The sequence below is a fragment of the Rattus norvegicus genome, chromosome 2 (assembly GCF_036323735.1).
Source record: "Rattus norvegicus strain BN/NHsdMcwi chromosome 2, GRCr8, whole genome shotgun sequence".
NCBI lineage: Eukaryota > Metazoa > Chordata > Mammalia > Rodentia > Muridae > Rattus > Rattus norvegicus.
The window spans coordinates 247,683,596-247,698,859 of NC_086020.1; the positions used below are offsets into that span (position 1 = coordinate 247,683,596).

The 15,264-nt window shown below is 38.2% G+C and overlaps 1 long non-coding RNA gene across 1 annotated transcript in view; it reads left to right on the forward strand.

The window, feature by feature from the left end:
* LOC134485698 (uncharacterized) overlaps window positions 1-5,245 on the forward strand; it is a 95,763-nt gene extending 90,518 nt beyond the window's left edge. Inside the window, exon 3 of the long non-coding RNA XR_010063970.1 lies at window positions 2,330-5,245. This is a non-coding gene — a long non-coding RNA (uncharacterized LOC134485698). The remainder of the gene's footprint in view (window positions 1-2,329) is intronic.
* The last annotated feature ends 10,019 nt before the right edge of the window (window positions 5,246-15,264 follow it).

Here is a 15,264-nt window from a genome sequence, read left to right on the forward strand (position 1 = left end):
TTACCTTTATGATTATTTCCTTTCATCTCCGCTATAATCGGAAACTCTCATTCCGGATTACATTAGAAGAAAATTCTAGATGGCATCTTTTTCTGAAGGTTGAAAGGGTGGCCATGCCCTTCACCATGTGCAGATGAGGATTGTGAGCTATAAAGAACTGGCAATCTCTGAACTTGTCTTCTCCTGAGGAGTCTGAACTTAGTGCCTTGATGTCTCACAGACCTTAAAGTACACAGAGGTGTAAGGCCATGGCGATCAAGTATAGTTTGAAACTGGTTTGTGTCCTCCAGGACATTAGAAAGTTTTTTTCTTTAATTCAGAATGCATGCAGATCTGAATGGTATGTGCATACCCCATTGTTAAAATTGGAACTTTCAAATAATTTCATCTTCACCTTTAAAAATAAGCATGTCATATTATTTATCATGTATTTTCTTCTCTTATTTCTCTGATTTGTGTCATTTCCTTCTTTTTTAAATTATTTTATTTTATGTAGATGGATGTTGTACGCATGTATGTCTGTACACCATGTCTTTGCCTTGTGCCTAGTACCTGGTGCCTGTGAAGGCCAGAAGAAAACGTTGGATCCCATAGAACGGGGCTTACTAATGTTTGTGAATTGCCAGATGACTTCTGGAAACTGGGCCCATTTTCTGGAATTCTGCCAGAGCAGTCAGTGCTTTTAACTACTGAGACATCACTCCAGCCTCGATTTCCTTAATACTAAGTTTTTGTTCATTGTCTGATTTGTCTTCCTTCTAGATTCATTTAATCTCCGTTTGTACATTTTCCTACACTCACTTCTATTACGGAATTTTGCCACCCTGCAGGCTTTAATACTCCGCATGTTTAATTCTACTCATCAATGTTTTTATTTCAGATAGTTTAGTATTGACTACAAATCCCTTCAAGTCTCATCAGTTCACCTCTGTTTCTTCAGAATTTATCTCCTCTTACCATCAGCATGTTATAGTTTAATATCTATTACCAGCGCTCAAATAGACTGCGTTTCACACACAAGCACAAAGACTCTTCCAACAGTGGATCTCCAATAAATAGTTTCTTCACATGCATGGGGAGCAGGGTCTGTGCTACATTGTGTCAGAGATGCCTCGGCGTGGCCAACACCCACTTAGCTCAATGCTTCCCAAATTAAATGTGTGTCTGTGTGAAACATGGCTGCTGCAGAAGAATCCCGGGCTTTTCTGAACCTAAGGAACACATATTTTCTGGGATTGTCAGAAGTTGTAATTTTTTAAAACCACATCTTACCTTCTTTGTAAAGGGATAAATGTTGTTTATGTAGTTTGTGGTGTCTCCCTTTGGGCAGTAATTTAAGTGTTCGGAGACTCAGAGGCTTGGTGCCCAAAGTTGTTTCAGATAAAAATAATTCTGGGTTGATCCATGTTTTGATGTTTTCCTCTGAGCCTGCACCATCCAAGAAGCAGGGGCTCCTTCAGTCAGCAGCCAAGACCCAGAACACAGGCGAAGAGCAGAGCTCTCTCCAAAAGCAAACTAAAACAGCTGCTTGCTGTCCTCAGAAGCTGGAAATGTGGGATTGTTTTCACAACAGTTGTCGCCTGACAACTGTATGTGGAAAAAAAAGCTGGGAAATTCATTCTTCTAATGTTAGACTCAGAGCAGAGGTGGATGGCTCCAGTCTGAGACACACCAGCTAGTGACGGCTCAACGTAGTTTTGATTTACGGGGGATTTTGTTTATTTATTTTAGTTTTGATCAATAATGCACTTGCAATATCTGGCAGTAGTTCATCATAGCTCAGTTCTTAAGTATATATAGAGGGAATAGGGCAGTCCCCACATCCCCAGTCTCTAACGCCTGAGGAGTTTTTTGGTGTTTTTTTTTCCCCAGAACATTTGAAGCAGCTTACAATTCTTCTCTTAATTGAAAACAACCTGGGAAAATCGCATAGACACGCAGAGTTCTCTTCTGTAGGTGAGCCCCATCCTGGGGTGTGGCTCGAATGGCTTCATTCTCCTTTTGCTATCACAGCTGGGGAATTGATTGAGTAAATGATGCAGCCACAAGGACATACCAGTCTAGCCAAGAGGAAAAGGCAATTCCTTCCTGGCCATAAGAATAAACCACAGATCCTGTGTGGTACAGGGAATGGGCGTCTTCCTTCAACCCAAAAGGGATCCACACCTCTGATTAAAACCCATACGCTCTAATTCTAATCCGCCCTTTCTGAACTTCCATACCACTATGTTCAGTGAACTCATTTAGGGCCTGGAAGATGCCGAACAGATTGTCTGCGATCTCAATGCTACCGCGGCACTCTTTCTCTCTGTTTCTTCTTTTGGCCCAGGGATCGGGAGAGAGATGGATTGCTACTGCTACCGTAACCCGAAGATGGAACCGTGATCTGGAATAGTGGATTGTCAAAAGTCACTGGAGCTAAATAACCACCACTGGGATTGGGCATGAGCAACCGGGAGCCGAGAGTAAGAAGTAAACAAGGAGCCTGGGGGTCGGAAGCTGCACAGTTATAATGGCGTTTGTGTGAAGCGCTGCAGGGTACTCCAGAGCCCGCAGGAGGCTGCAGGCTAGATTATGCCCCGCAAGTAGAAACAGGTCTATTGTGACTATAAAAAACCTTGTTTTAAACATTCAAAGTCAGTTTTATAAAGAAAGCAAGGGTAACTCATTGTACTTATGACGCTTATCAAAGGCAGCCAGAAAATGTTTTGATACAAATAATAATTTTAAGACTCAAAGAGTACAGGTTTCCAACAATGCAGCCTGTCTGGGATATATAGTCTGTCCGCAACTCAGTTTTTATCACTGAAGCCCTAACATTTCTCACCTGGAGGAAAAATACTCACGTGTTAATTCTTCATATTGCCCCTGGCTAAAAGAGAAGGGTTTGCTCACTCGTGTCTCCTGTCTGGGCATGTTGAGGTACTTATATCATATGAGACAGACATATTATTGGCATTTCATTTTATTACCATAATTTTAGGGATGAAGGAATATGACAGTTTGGCTTTTCGTGGCCCATATATTTCTAAATCAACAAGAGTAAAACTCTCTTCATGAAACGATTCTTTCCCTCTGTCTCGGAGAGCAGCTGGTAAACAAGCCACATCTTTTTGAGGACATAACCTCCAGGCTCAGACTGAGAGAGATGCCTGCCTCTAACCATAGAAGTCAAGGGTAGGATTTCACAGGCACCGTAATGCTCTTTTGGGGTGATGTGTCAGTCAAGGAAATGTGGATGGATGGGAGGCTCTAAGGGAGAAAGCACAGAGATTAATTTAATGCAGGAAATTCTGATTCTTTTAATCTTTCCCAACTAAAGGAGGTCTAAAGCAGAAAACAAGCATGTGTCTTCAGTCACTGTCCACAAGCACGGTTACAACTTCCACTCATAGTGTTAAAGGCAAAGGCTTTTTTCCCCAGCGCATTACTCGCGGTTGAGACTCTCGTTGTGCGCGCCACGCTGGTGGATGAGATAGGGCTGAGCTACACTCGCGGTATGTTTTGGGCCTTATGAACTGTGTTGAGCCATCTCAGCTGCATATACTTCACGGCTATGTTTTTCAGAGCATTTGATGATTCTAATGAGCCCTTGAATATATTTAGTGGCTCATTAAATGATATTAAATGAGATAGTCTGTTAAGGGATAAGAGCTGTTAACTGCAACATCTTAATGATCACTTTACACAAATTGCTAACCTCCTATAATCACATGGAAATGATTTCGCGATTTCCAAATTTTAAAAGTTTAATTTTAATTAGATTGTCTGTAGCGAACTCGTGTCCGTAACGTGCTAGTAGTAAAGCTGTAAACTTGGGCGCAGAAATGCTCACCAACTCCACAGTGAACGTCGTCATTTAATCCATTCGTTCTGCCCCTTCATTGGGTTGTGTTCTGTTTTCTGCAGGATCAGGGCCAAGACCATGCTCTACTGGGGATTCAAGCACAGGTCGGGTACCAATAGAGGAGCCAAGGATAACCAGGTTGATTGACCCTTTTTCACTCTGCCATTCCAGGTGACTGGTAGTCAGTCATTCATTTCTTGCTTTGAATAAAAAAGGCCCACTCAATGGACAATCTTGGCTTCACCATTGCTTATTCTAAGCTGAGCTTTCTACGACAAGGTTTTTGTAGAAGGCCAGATCATATGAGCAAACCAAACAACAGCCTACATGTATGTTTCCAGTCTCACTAATATATTAAAGTTCTGGAATAACTTACTTTACTGCATTTCCTATTCAAGTACAGACTGTAAATTACTGCCTGTTTTGTTTATATACTTTTTAAAAAAGATTTACTTATTTTATATATGTGATTATGTTGTCACTGTCTTCAGACACACCAGAAGATGGCAACGGATCCCAATCCAGACGGATCTGAGCCACCATGTTGTTGCTGAGAATTGAACTCAGGACCTCTGGAAGATCAGTGCTCTTATCCACTGAGCCATCTCTCCAGCCCCATAGATATGTATTCGGTGACGATTTCCACACTTTGCTTCTAATGTAGAAAATTTAAAGGAGCATAAATATCTCTATTATTTTGAGTATCTCAATTATTCAAAGGTGAGAGCGGTTTTATTTTATTTAATCCCACATTGACATTTACATTGTAATCTTATCGAATATTGTTTAATGTTTTATTTTAATAATGTTAACTGTTAAATATTCTCAAAAAGAAAATATCCTAAAATTTTAATAACAGTGAATAACACGGTGCTGGATGCATGCAGCTATGGCGTAAGCTCGTGGGCCACAGGACTGCCTGGAGCTTTTTGCTGTCTCCACCGAAGAATCCCAGTGTGAAGAAAGGGGATTTTCTTAAATATTTCATGCTTTAACTTCATTAGCTGTAAAGTGGAGATAACAGCTCGATAGGGCTCTTAGAACAAATGTGAGCACCTAGACAGAACATCCTTAGAGAAATGTTTGCCATCTTGTAAATGTTATTTAAACAAAATTAGAGTATCAGTTTAGAGTAATGCACAATATCCCAGGCCCAAACTGTCTTAAGGAAACATTTCAGTTGCTTGTAGTTTTCTATGACTCTGTTGTTTCCTTATAATACATTCACATAGAACAACACGTTATCAACACGTTATGTGAATATTTTAATGGATTTCGGAATATCTGGTCAAATGACCTTCTAAGAACCATCTATTTGATTATGATGTTCCAACTATCTATTTCTTATCTATCATCTGTACATCTTTACCTATTTTTAAAAGTTTCAAGTTGTGTATTATCGACCATCTATCATCTCTACATTATAACTTATTGCTTATGCATCATGTATCAATATTAGTCTTATCATCTGTGTCTTTACTAATATTATGTAATCATAGTATGAAGACTTATATTACATGTATGCATATGAATTAATTATGTATAAATAAAGTATGTGCTGGACATATGGAAGTGCATTTTAATATTTGTCAGTTCCAAGCATATATGAGCTATAGATTTTCAGTGTTCTTATCTATAGGCAAACAGGCAGAAAAACACAAAAGATCAAATATTTATATACTGTAATTATCATCTCCTGAGCAGAATCAGTGGAAAAAGCACAAAATAATTAAAAAATGCTTGAGATACCACAAATACTTATTTTTAATTGAAAAATTAAATTGACAATTACGTGTTAGTGCTTTAAAGTATACAAAAGATCTTTAAGAACTGCATATTTATGGAGAGTGACATACAGATTATGGAACAGTGTAAAACTGGTAAGAAATAGAACTTTAGAGCACTCAACATATATGAAGTTATGGTATTAGAAGAAAGAAATGCCTACAATGCATTTAGAAGAAAATTTCCAAAAATCTGTACGTTGTTTCAATCCACAAAAATTGAATATCTTTGAAGCAGGAGAGGTCAAAAGAAATCACCAAGAAAAGCACAAGGCATTAAAATGTGACCCTGGTAGAACAAAAACTAGTTATGTGACAAGTAAGTGGGAAACAACAGGTTAAGGTCAGTGTCTTAACTATGGTTTCTATTGCTATGCTGACAAGCCACAACCAAAAGCGACTTGTGTGGGAATGGGTGGGGGACACATTCAGCTTACCCTTCACCTCACTATTCATCACTGGGAGAAGTCAGGAGGGGAACTCAAGTAGGTCAGGAACCTGGAGGCAGGAACTGGTACAGAGGCCATGTACTGAAGCTTACTAGCTTGCTCCACAGCTTGCTTTGTTATAGAGCCAGGAAAACTAGCCCAGGTATGGCATCACCCACACAGGACTGGGCTTTCCCCATCAGTCACTAGTTAAGAAAATGCCCTATACATGGATCATATGGAGGCATCTTCTCAACTGAAATTTCCTTTTCATGGATAACTTGGGCTCGTGTTAAGTTCACATAAAAGACATATATGGTATATATTCATATACATGGATAGAGAGAAGAAACTGGTGGGAAAGGGGGTGAAGAGGGATATGGGGAGTCCTAACAGGTATGGGGGAGTGGGGAAGGGCTGGGAATAACAACGGAAATCAGTGGGGTTCATGTATTGTATTTGCTGTAGTGAGATGAGGGAGGATATGGGGAATCCATGGGGGTGGCATTAGCTAAGATTCCTACCAGCAGGTGATATAGAAGTAGCCACCTCCTGTAGCCAGGCAGGATTTCCAGTGGAAGGGAGGAGACATCAACCCACAAAACCTTCAACCCAAAATTTTTCCTGCCTACAAGATGTTCAGGGACAAAGATGAAACAGAGACTGAGGAAATGGCCAGCCAATGACTGGCCCAAATTGAGACCCATCCCATGTAAGTTAGCCAATCCCTGACATTATTAATGACACTCTGATCTGATATTGCAGACAAGAACCTAGTACAACTCTTTTCTGAGAGGCTTCACCCAGCAACTAATACAAACAGATGCTGAGACCCATGGCCACAACAAAGAGGAGTTTGGGGAGTCTTGTGGAAGAAAGAGGGGTAGAATTAAGCAAGACAGAGGAAATTAGGACAACCCAAGAAGACCTACAGAGTCAACTAACATGGGGGACTCACAGAAACTGAACCACCAACCAAAGAATGCAAGGGCTGGACCTAGTTCTTAGTTAAGGTTTTACTGCTGTGAACAGACACCATGGCCATGACAAGTCTTAAAAGGACAACATTTAATTGGAGCTGGTTGGTTCAAAGGTTCAGGCTATTATCATCAAGGTAGGAACATGGCAGCACCCAGGCAGCCATGGTGCAGGAAGAGGTGAAAGTTCTACATCTTCATCTGAAAGTTGCTAACCGATACTGGCTTCCAGGTAGCTGGAATGAGAGTCTTAAAACCCATACCCACAGTGATAACACTCCAACAAGGCCTAACTTCCCAATAGTGCCACTCCCAGGGCCAAGCATATACAAACTACCACAGTCCCCTACACTTTTGTAGCAGTTGTAGAGCTCCGTCTTCATGTAGGTCCCCTAACAATCAGAGGAGGGGGCTGTCTCTGATTCTGTTGCCTGCCATTGGGATCTTCTTCCCCTAGATAGACTTCCTCATTTGGCTTAAAGGAGGTGCTTATTCCTTCTGGGACTTGATAACCCAAGGTAGAGGGTTACCCAAGAAGTCTTCCTCCTCTCTGAGGAGAAGAGGAAGAGGTAGTGGGAGAAGGGACTTGAAAGGGAAGGACTTGGAAGAGGGGAGGGAGGAGGATGCAACTGGGATGTAAGGTGAACAAAAATGAAATAAATTATAGAAAAAAATGTCCGGAACAATTAAGAGAGTTAAAGTTCTCTAAAGACTTCTAAATCTCAGCATCAGCATCATGAGCCAAAAACAGGAAAACAGTAAATTACCAGCATTAACAATTGTATCCTAGCACTTAACAAATAAGAGAGGGAATAAATGACAGTGCTTCCTATCAGGCAGAGCATTGTATTAAAATCTGTTGCCAGATTGAGAAGAATGAGGCTGCCACTCCTGAGGAAGAAGCTGATGGATACCTATATACATCTAAGGTCCAAAGTGTACCTCAGTAATAGAACTCTATCACCTAGGTAGAGTTCCGAGCCCTAAGACTGCAAAAAAGATCAATGGCAGGAATCCGAGCAGGTGAGGATGTTTGTAATGACATTGCATTTGTTGAAAATAAAAGAGAGAAGTGAAATGACAATAACAGTGTATTAAAGTAAATGTTGTCAAAAATAAAAGTTATTGGAGAGATGAGTTTGAATGCAAACAACTGAGTCCTAATATAAGTCTTCCATCTCAGAGTATATCTGGGGTAAATCATATTCACAAATTCTATTGCAGCTTTGAACCTAAAAGGAAGAAATTTTTATATTAACTCCATACATATCCATATATTATCTGTCTGTCTGATTATGTGATTACACAACACAATGTATGTGTTTAAATACAACACAATGGAGACATACATAAGAACCCCAGTCTGTTAGTAAGAGGAAACTTTGAAAATACTCCTGTAGGATATATGGAATTTCATATAATTATAAATTATAATTATAAAGAATAATTAAATATTTTTGACTTTTGAATATTTATAAAGAATATTTATAAATAACTGAAAATTATCGAAGGATTACAACTTTAACAGATATATTTTTCATCTTTTCTGATAATTGAATGTAAGGGCACAATGGTCAACAAAGCTATGAAATATTACGGAGATCTATTATGTACATAAGTGAACCAACACAAAATTCATTAATATACCCAGAAACACATTGCCACACTATCTTCCAATGTGGAATCACAAAATTCAATACTGAGACTATATTCAACAAAGGTACAGAATCTTGCTGGCATCTCTTAAAATACAATTAGTGCATATGTAGATCTATATACAGTCTGTCCTTTCCCTCCATCCCTTTTCTCTTTGTCTTTTATACCTCCTTTTCCCTTTAACCCATACTGAAGATGCACAAGTCTTCAGAAATGAGGCTTTACTAAAACAAACTTGCCTATCCTAATCCTTTCTTCAGCCCTATCTTTAACTCCATAACCACCACAGAGCATCAGCAGTACAAGGCTCTAGGGAGATTCTTATGGTTTCTAAGTATGATATACTATGACCGTTTTGTAAAAATAGCTTTGTAGTTGTGTTTAAAAACCTGTCATAACTATAAGAAGTTACTCAGTCAATTACTGTTTTCCTGAGTGTGTATGGACATAGACACTATATGCATGAGTATCTCTATCATCTTTAATTATAAGATATAAGCAACATTTCTACAATGCATGAAAGCATTCCCGTGGTCATGCTATTGGACATTTTCACATGACAAAGAAGTATTTATGACATTCATACAACCCTGAAGATGAATACAAAAGACTTTTGGACCAAAAGCAGATGTCTACTAATTGAAGATTACAAAAAGTCAAAAGCAGAAGATGCTGGAAGGTTCTCTTGAATACTCTAATAATGCTTTGGTATGTACATATCGAGTGCTTGGTTACACTTAATTTATTCTCCAACAGCTGTAACTCTGTGTACACATATTTAAAACACCCCCCTTCTACTCAGCTAATATAGTTTTCATCCTATTCTTCCATCGGAGCTAAGTATTTTTTATTATTTCTATTTCCTTTATGTTAGCTCTAATTTGTTTATATTTTCAGCATAATAACCGTGTATATGGGGAAGAGAAGAAACAGGACACTAAGATAAAGATCATATCTCCAGCATTGAACAGATTTGGAGAAATCAGTAGCATAAGCTTCGTTTATGTTCTACCTTTACTCATTATTTGCCCCCACTGCTTCTCCAATGATATGATCTTTAATAATTTTAATAAAACCTCCAAATACATGTGAAGGATTATCTGAATTATTTCTATGAGTGACACGTTTTCTGGATAAGACCCAAATTGTGGAATAGCGGATAAATCTGCCACACTGATGGAAGGAGTGAGATCTGCCCAGACAGAGCCAGCGATAAGGACACTTTGTTTTGCTGTGCACCTGGTTCAGGTCAGGAACTCTCTTGGTATTAAGTAAAAGCCATGATTAAAAAGAATTAAGAAATGTGTTCAGAATCTAGATTAGCATGGCATATTTAAAATGACCCTTGAAAAACCCAAGGATAAAGACTGTGACATGTGGCTTAGCATACAATAGGATTCCCATTCATAAGTCAAGGAAATAAACAAAGGTGCCTGCTAACCCTAAACAATAGTGAAATAAAGAGTGTCTACATGAGAGTGTAGTAAAGCAATGCCTTAAAAATTCCATTAAACAGAGCACACATTAAAATGTATCAGATTGCTGTAATAAATATCAAGATGGGAGATATATCTGACAATACTGGAAACTCATTTTTGTAGAGTTTTAAAAGATTAAAAAGAATTCACTGATTTATCATTTTAATTAACTCAATAGAAGAAACAGAAATATGTGTGCATAAGGCTATGGAATGTAAGCACATTTGCCAGCTGTGAGGATAACAAAGATTTTCATGATCTGACATTGGGATGACCGATGTCTTACCTCTCCTGATTGGCAACAGGCTCTGACCGTGAGCAAGGGAAAAAGACTACACTGTGATAACCCTATTGTGACTATCCACCGTGCCTAAGGATTGTTTATGCCCATTCGGATTTTTCCATTTTTCAAACACTTATCAGATGTCAAAATCTGTGTTTATATATGGAAATAAATCTGGGCAAAATATAATTTATTTGTCTAAAGTTAAGGTAACTGGCTGGCAGGCATTACACCTTGTACTTTTATTGTTCCACCGTATCAGCAGTTGCAAAGGAGAATTTATCTCTAAATATAATCCTAAGAGAGGATTGACAAATTCTGTAGCCACTTTGCTGTCATTCAACTGTGAATTCACTCATCAAATATCAAAAGAAGCTGGCTCTCGTAGCATTGTGTCACCTCGACGACCACATTTACAAATGTGCCTGTGTCGTAAAATGTGTTACCTACAACAATCCCGTTGCTTTTCCTGGACTGTTTAGAGACCTATGCAGAGATAGCACAATGAATGCTGTGGGTCTCTCCACAGGCATGTTTACGGGAGGGAGAGCGTCATACAATGGGCCTCCCCCTCCACTGTCTGATGTGAGGCAGAGCCTTTACATGGCCTCTTTATTCATGTTCTATTGCACATACGTGATCTCCCTTGGTGACTTCAACACTAACACTTTAAAATCATTATTTCACTGACTGTGTGTGTGCACGTGTGTGCATAGGGCAGGGTGGGGGTTGGCTTCATGTCAAATGTGGAAATCAAGAGGAACTGATGAGAGTTGATTCTCACCTTCCATAATCTTGGTGCTCCTGCAACAAAACCCGAGTTGTCTGGCTTGCACAAGTTTTCACATGCTCAGATTTTAGACAGCCCAACGTGTTTAACCTTATAGTGACGGGGCCTCTAAACTGAGCACCTTCCTTTCCCTTGTTCCTAGAGCAGGACAGTTGATATATAGCTTGAAAATTATATGCTCTTGATAAGCTTCAATTCAGGTTAGACTTACAGTTGGCCGAGAATTCAATATGAATTAATTAACAGCTTATAGCAAATAAGTTGTATATAAATGGAGACATGTGGAACAATAGAGATTATATAGGTGCCTGCTATAATAGAATGTGACCAGAGAGTCATAATAGCTTAGGCATACACAAATAGCTTAGGCAAAACAAATGAATAATCATTTGTTTTGTTAAAGTTTTTATAGATACACTATAAAATACTGTAATTGTGAAAAAGAGAACTCAAATGCATGCATAAATCAGATGATTTTTAAAACTGGATCAAATATATCACAATTTTAATTTTTAAAGGTAAAATAAAAGGATTTGCTTAACAAACACTACTGTTCATGTTAATCATCGACATCATAGTGACATACAGTTGACAAAACCACCAAAGTTTACAGCAAAGCTTGGCGTTTCACATAAAGTGTTACATCAGAGCCTCTTTATCCTATTTTAAACACTATGTAGCTATAAATTCTAAGGATTTAGACCCACCTGACTCGTGGGTCATAAGGAAGTACTCCCTGCCTGTCTGTAAGATATTCATTTAATTACCAATGTGTTCTAAGAGCAATATAGTTCACCCAGGTGGAGTCCCTCTCTTTAGCTTTAATTGTAAAAATTTGGGGGTGGTAGATGACTCAGTGGGTAAAAGCTTTTTCTTCTCATCCTGGCAACCAAAAGTTTTTGATGTCTGAAATCCACATTCTGAAAAGAGAAAAATGAAATGTAACCAATTGTCTTCTGACCTTCTCACAGCTGTGATTTTCCACAAGATGACAAATGAGACTTCTCTTTTGTACTAAAAGAGCGAGACTGTCTTCTGTCCCCAAGCTGTGTGTTTACTCTCGGCCACAGTGATGCATGCTTTTACAAATTCCTGTGGTGTTCTCAGGGAAGCAAATTAATAGCTGACCAAGAAGGTGGTTATCTGTAGAAGAGCTTCGAAGAGCACCAGGAGGCTAAACGTCAAACAAAAGAGGTTTGAGGTTTCTACAAAGAGCAAGGGCGGCTCTCACTTTCCAGTTTAATGCTTTTCATAAGTAGAAAAAAAACGGTGCAAGCATGGAATTGCATTCTTGTAAGGATTTGACACATACCCTTCTTAATTATAATTTCATCTGAGTGAGGATAGTGGCCTCAGAATCATTCGGGTCACAGTGCTGAAAAGTATTGCACATTATGAAAGCCTACCACTACCCTGGCTAAGGCGTGCAGGTTTTACAATCCAAAGGATCTGGAGAAGGTAGCATTCACTAACATAAAGGCCAACCAAAGGGGAATTTCTATTATTATTTCAGTAATAACCTAAATATCGGTGGGCTGCTGAGAAGAAACTCGGTAATAGCAAAAATCCCAAAACAGATGAGGAACGTGTGGAGTCAATGTTGAGTTTCAGAACGTCTGCCACTGTGAAATGTAGAAAAAGCTACCTTGAATATCCATCTGATAATCATATCCTTATACAGGAGAATACAAGAGTTACATTTTCAGTGAGTCAGTTTAAAGTCTACACTTGGAAACGACCAAATGGTGACCTATACCCAGATTTAAATGGTGGAATGCTATGTTCAAATGATATGATGGATCCAACCCAAACTGAAAGGGATAAAGGGGATAAATAGATACAGAAGTGTTTGGAAGAAGCACATTTGTGTTCGCTGTTTTTCTTGGATTTGCGAATCATAAGTTTGTAGCTATTTACTCCATAAATAGTTAAGTAGTTTCTAAGACCAACATCTTGAACCACAATCATAATTTCTGCCTTACTAATTATTAAAACACATAATTTACAGTGCACAGCTTAGCAGACCATGAGGAGCTCATCACAGAGGGCTATATCTATATCATAACACCTGTGTATATTGTTCATGGACTATTGAAGAGGACTGGGTGGAAACATTGTAAGAACTAAAATACCAGAAAATCTGCTTTGATTTTTTTCTTAGAAATGAGTGCATGAATAAAACAGAAAAAATGACAATATTAATAGACATATTAATGTATAGGGAAATTTTGTGAGGGTGTACTCATAGACAAAGAAGTATGGGTAACTAGTAACTACTGGAAAAGAATCACCCATTCCCATGGATGAGTCCCCTTATTGGTTGTCCAATGTAAAGTTGTCAGCCTTAAAGACATATACATACAAACAACAAAGATGGATTCATATATGTGTGTGTGTGTGGTGTGTCTGCATTATACTTCTATGTGTTTATGCATTTTATATAGAATAGATATAAATATAGTTATATATGCACATGCGTGTATGTGCAATAATAATAATAATAATAATAATAATAATAAAGACAATTCACATCAAAGTGGAGGAAGAACATGGGATGGGTTGGAAAGGTTATCTGGGAGGAGTTGGAGGGAAGAAAGGGGGTTAATTGAAGTAATTACATTTCAACCGAAACATTTTATAAAACAAAAGAAAAGATAGCATTCCTATGGTTCCAGGAAATTAATAAGAGATGAAAAATGTCTTCCTGACAAAGGCATAAGCAGCTAAATGCGACTTACATTGGCTTACACATTGTTGACAGTCAGAAATCAGTCCCTTCTAGCACAGTGAATAATTCAACATATATTTAAAATCATTCCTAATATTTATTTATGAATAATTTAGATATCATATTTGCATACATTCATTAAAATATGAAAATGATTTATAAATCCTTTTTCATAAATGACCTCTAAATTGTAAAAGTTCTATAAAACTTGCATTATTTTCAATATTCTCATGTGATATATTTTATGAATATAAAAAAATTAAAAAAAAATCCCACGCTATTAATTTATAATTACCCAGATATTATCCATCACAATAGATAAAGTTTTCAGGTCAATTAGCTAAAAGCATTGACAATTATCAAAGCAATAAACCACAGTCTAGCAATTATGTTTTACATAAAGTTTAATTCATAATTAGACAGATAATGTAACATGAAAAAATTGAGGTTTGAATGATCTTATCATCATAATGTCTTAAGGTTCACCATGCATTAAAAAATGACCCGTGGTTGGGCAAGCAAATGCAGCAAGATTGTGGTAACTATAACATCTGCGGCATGAATCTGAGTCAGCGGGGGCTGCTTTAGATGAGACTTTTAACATTCATTTTCTAAACTAGCATGACAGAGAAATAAACCTGTAGCTGTGGAAGTAAGAGATAGATGTACCTGGTAAGCAGCTGAGGAGCCTGTGTGATCTGAATGTATGGGGCTAAGGAGAGTAGCACAGGTGACCTATATGACTTTAAGTCAGGTGTAGTGACTAAAAACATTCTGGTGTGAAAGCATGGTATCATCTAATGGATCCTAAGGGTGAAGTAAATGTTGAAAGGAGGTGGTGCTCCCTGGAAAATGAATATATAGAGAGAGGAGTTTTAATCCAGTAACATGGCTACTCTACCAAGAAATCACATCCAAAGACTCTTTAGGTCTGTAGGATCTGGCTTGAACATAGACACACACTGAATAACAGTAGGGTTTGGGCTGGAATACAGACATGCCCTCAGTACATACATTGTTAGGTAGCAGTGAAGGTAAACATTCATGTTAACAGGAAGCATTCATGTTTGAAAGTGATACATAAATGAAGGTCAGACAAAGTGATGAATCAGAGAAAGATTTGACATAATTAAGTCAGAGATTAGATACACCTGCCTAATTCTCTCAAGGATAGCATGGGAAGAGAGGATAGTTAAGAGCAATTTGAGAGAAGGGTGTGTGGTCTGTGGTGTGGCATTTGTCTATGGTAATTTTACCAGGGCAGTTATAGAGAGACAGGTTAAAGAGAAAACA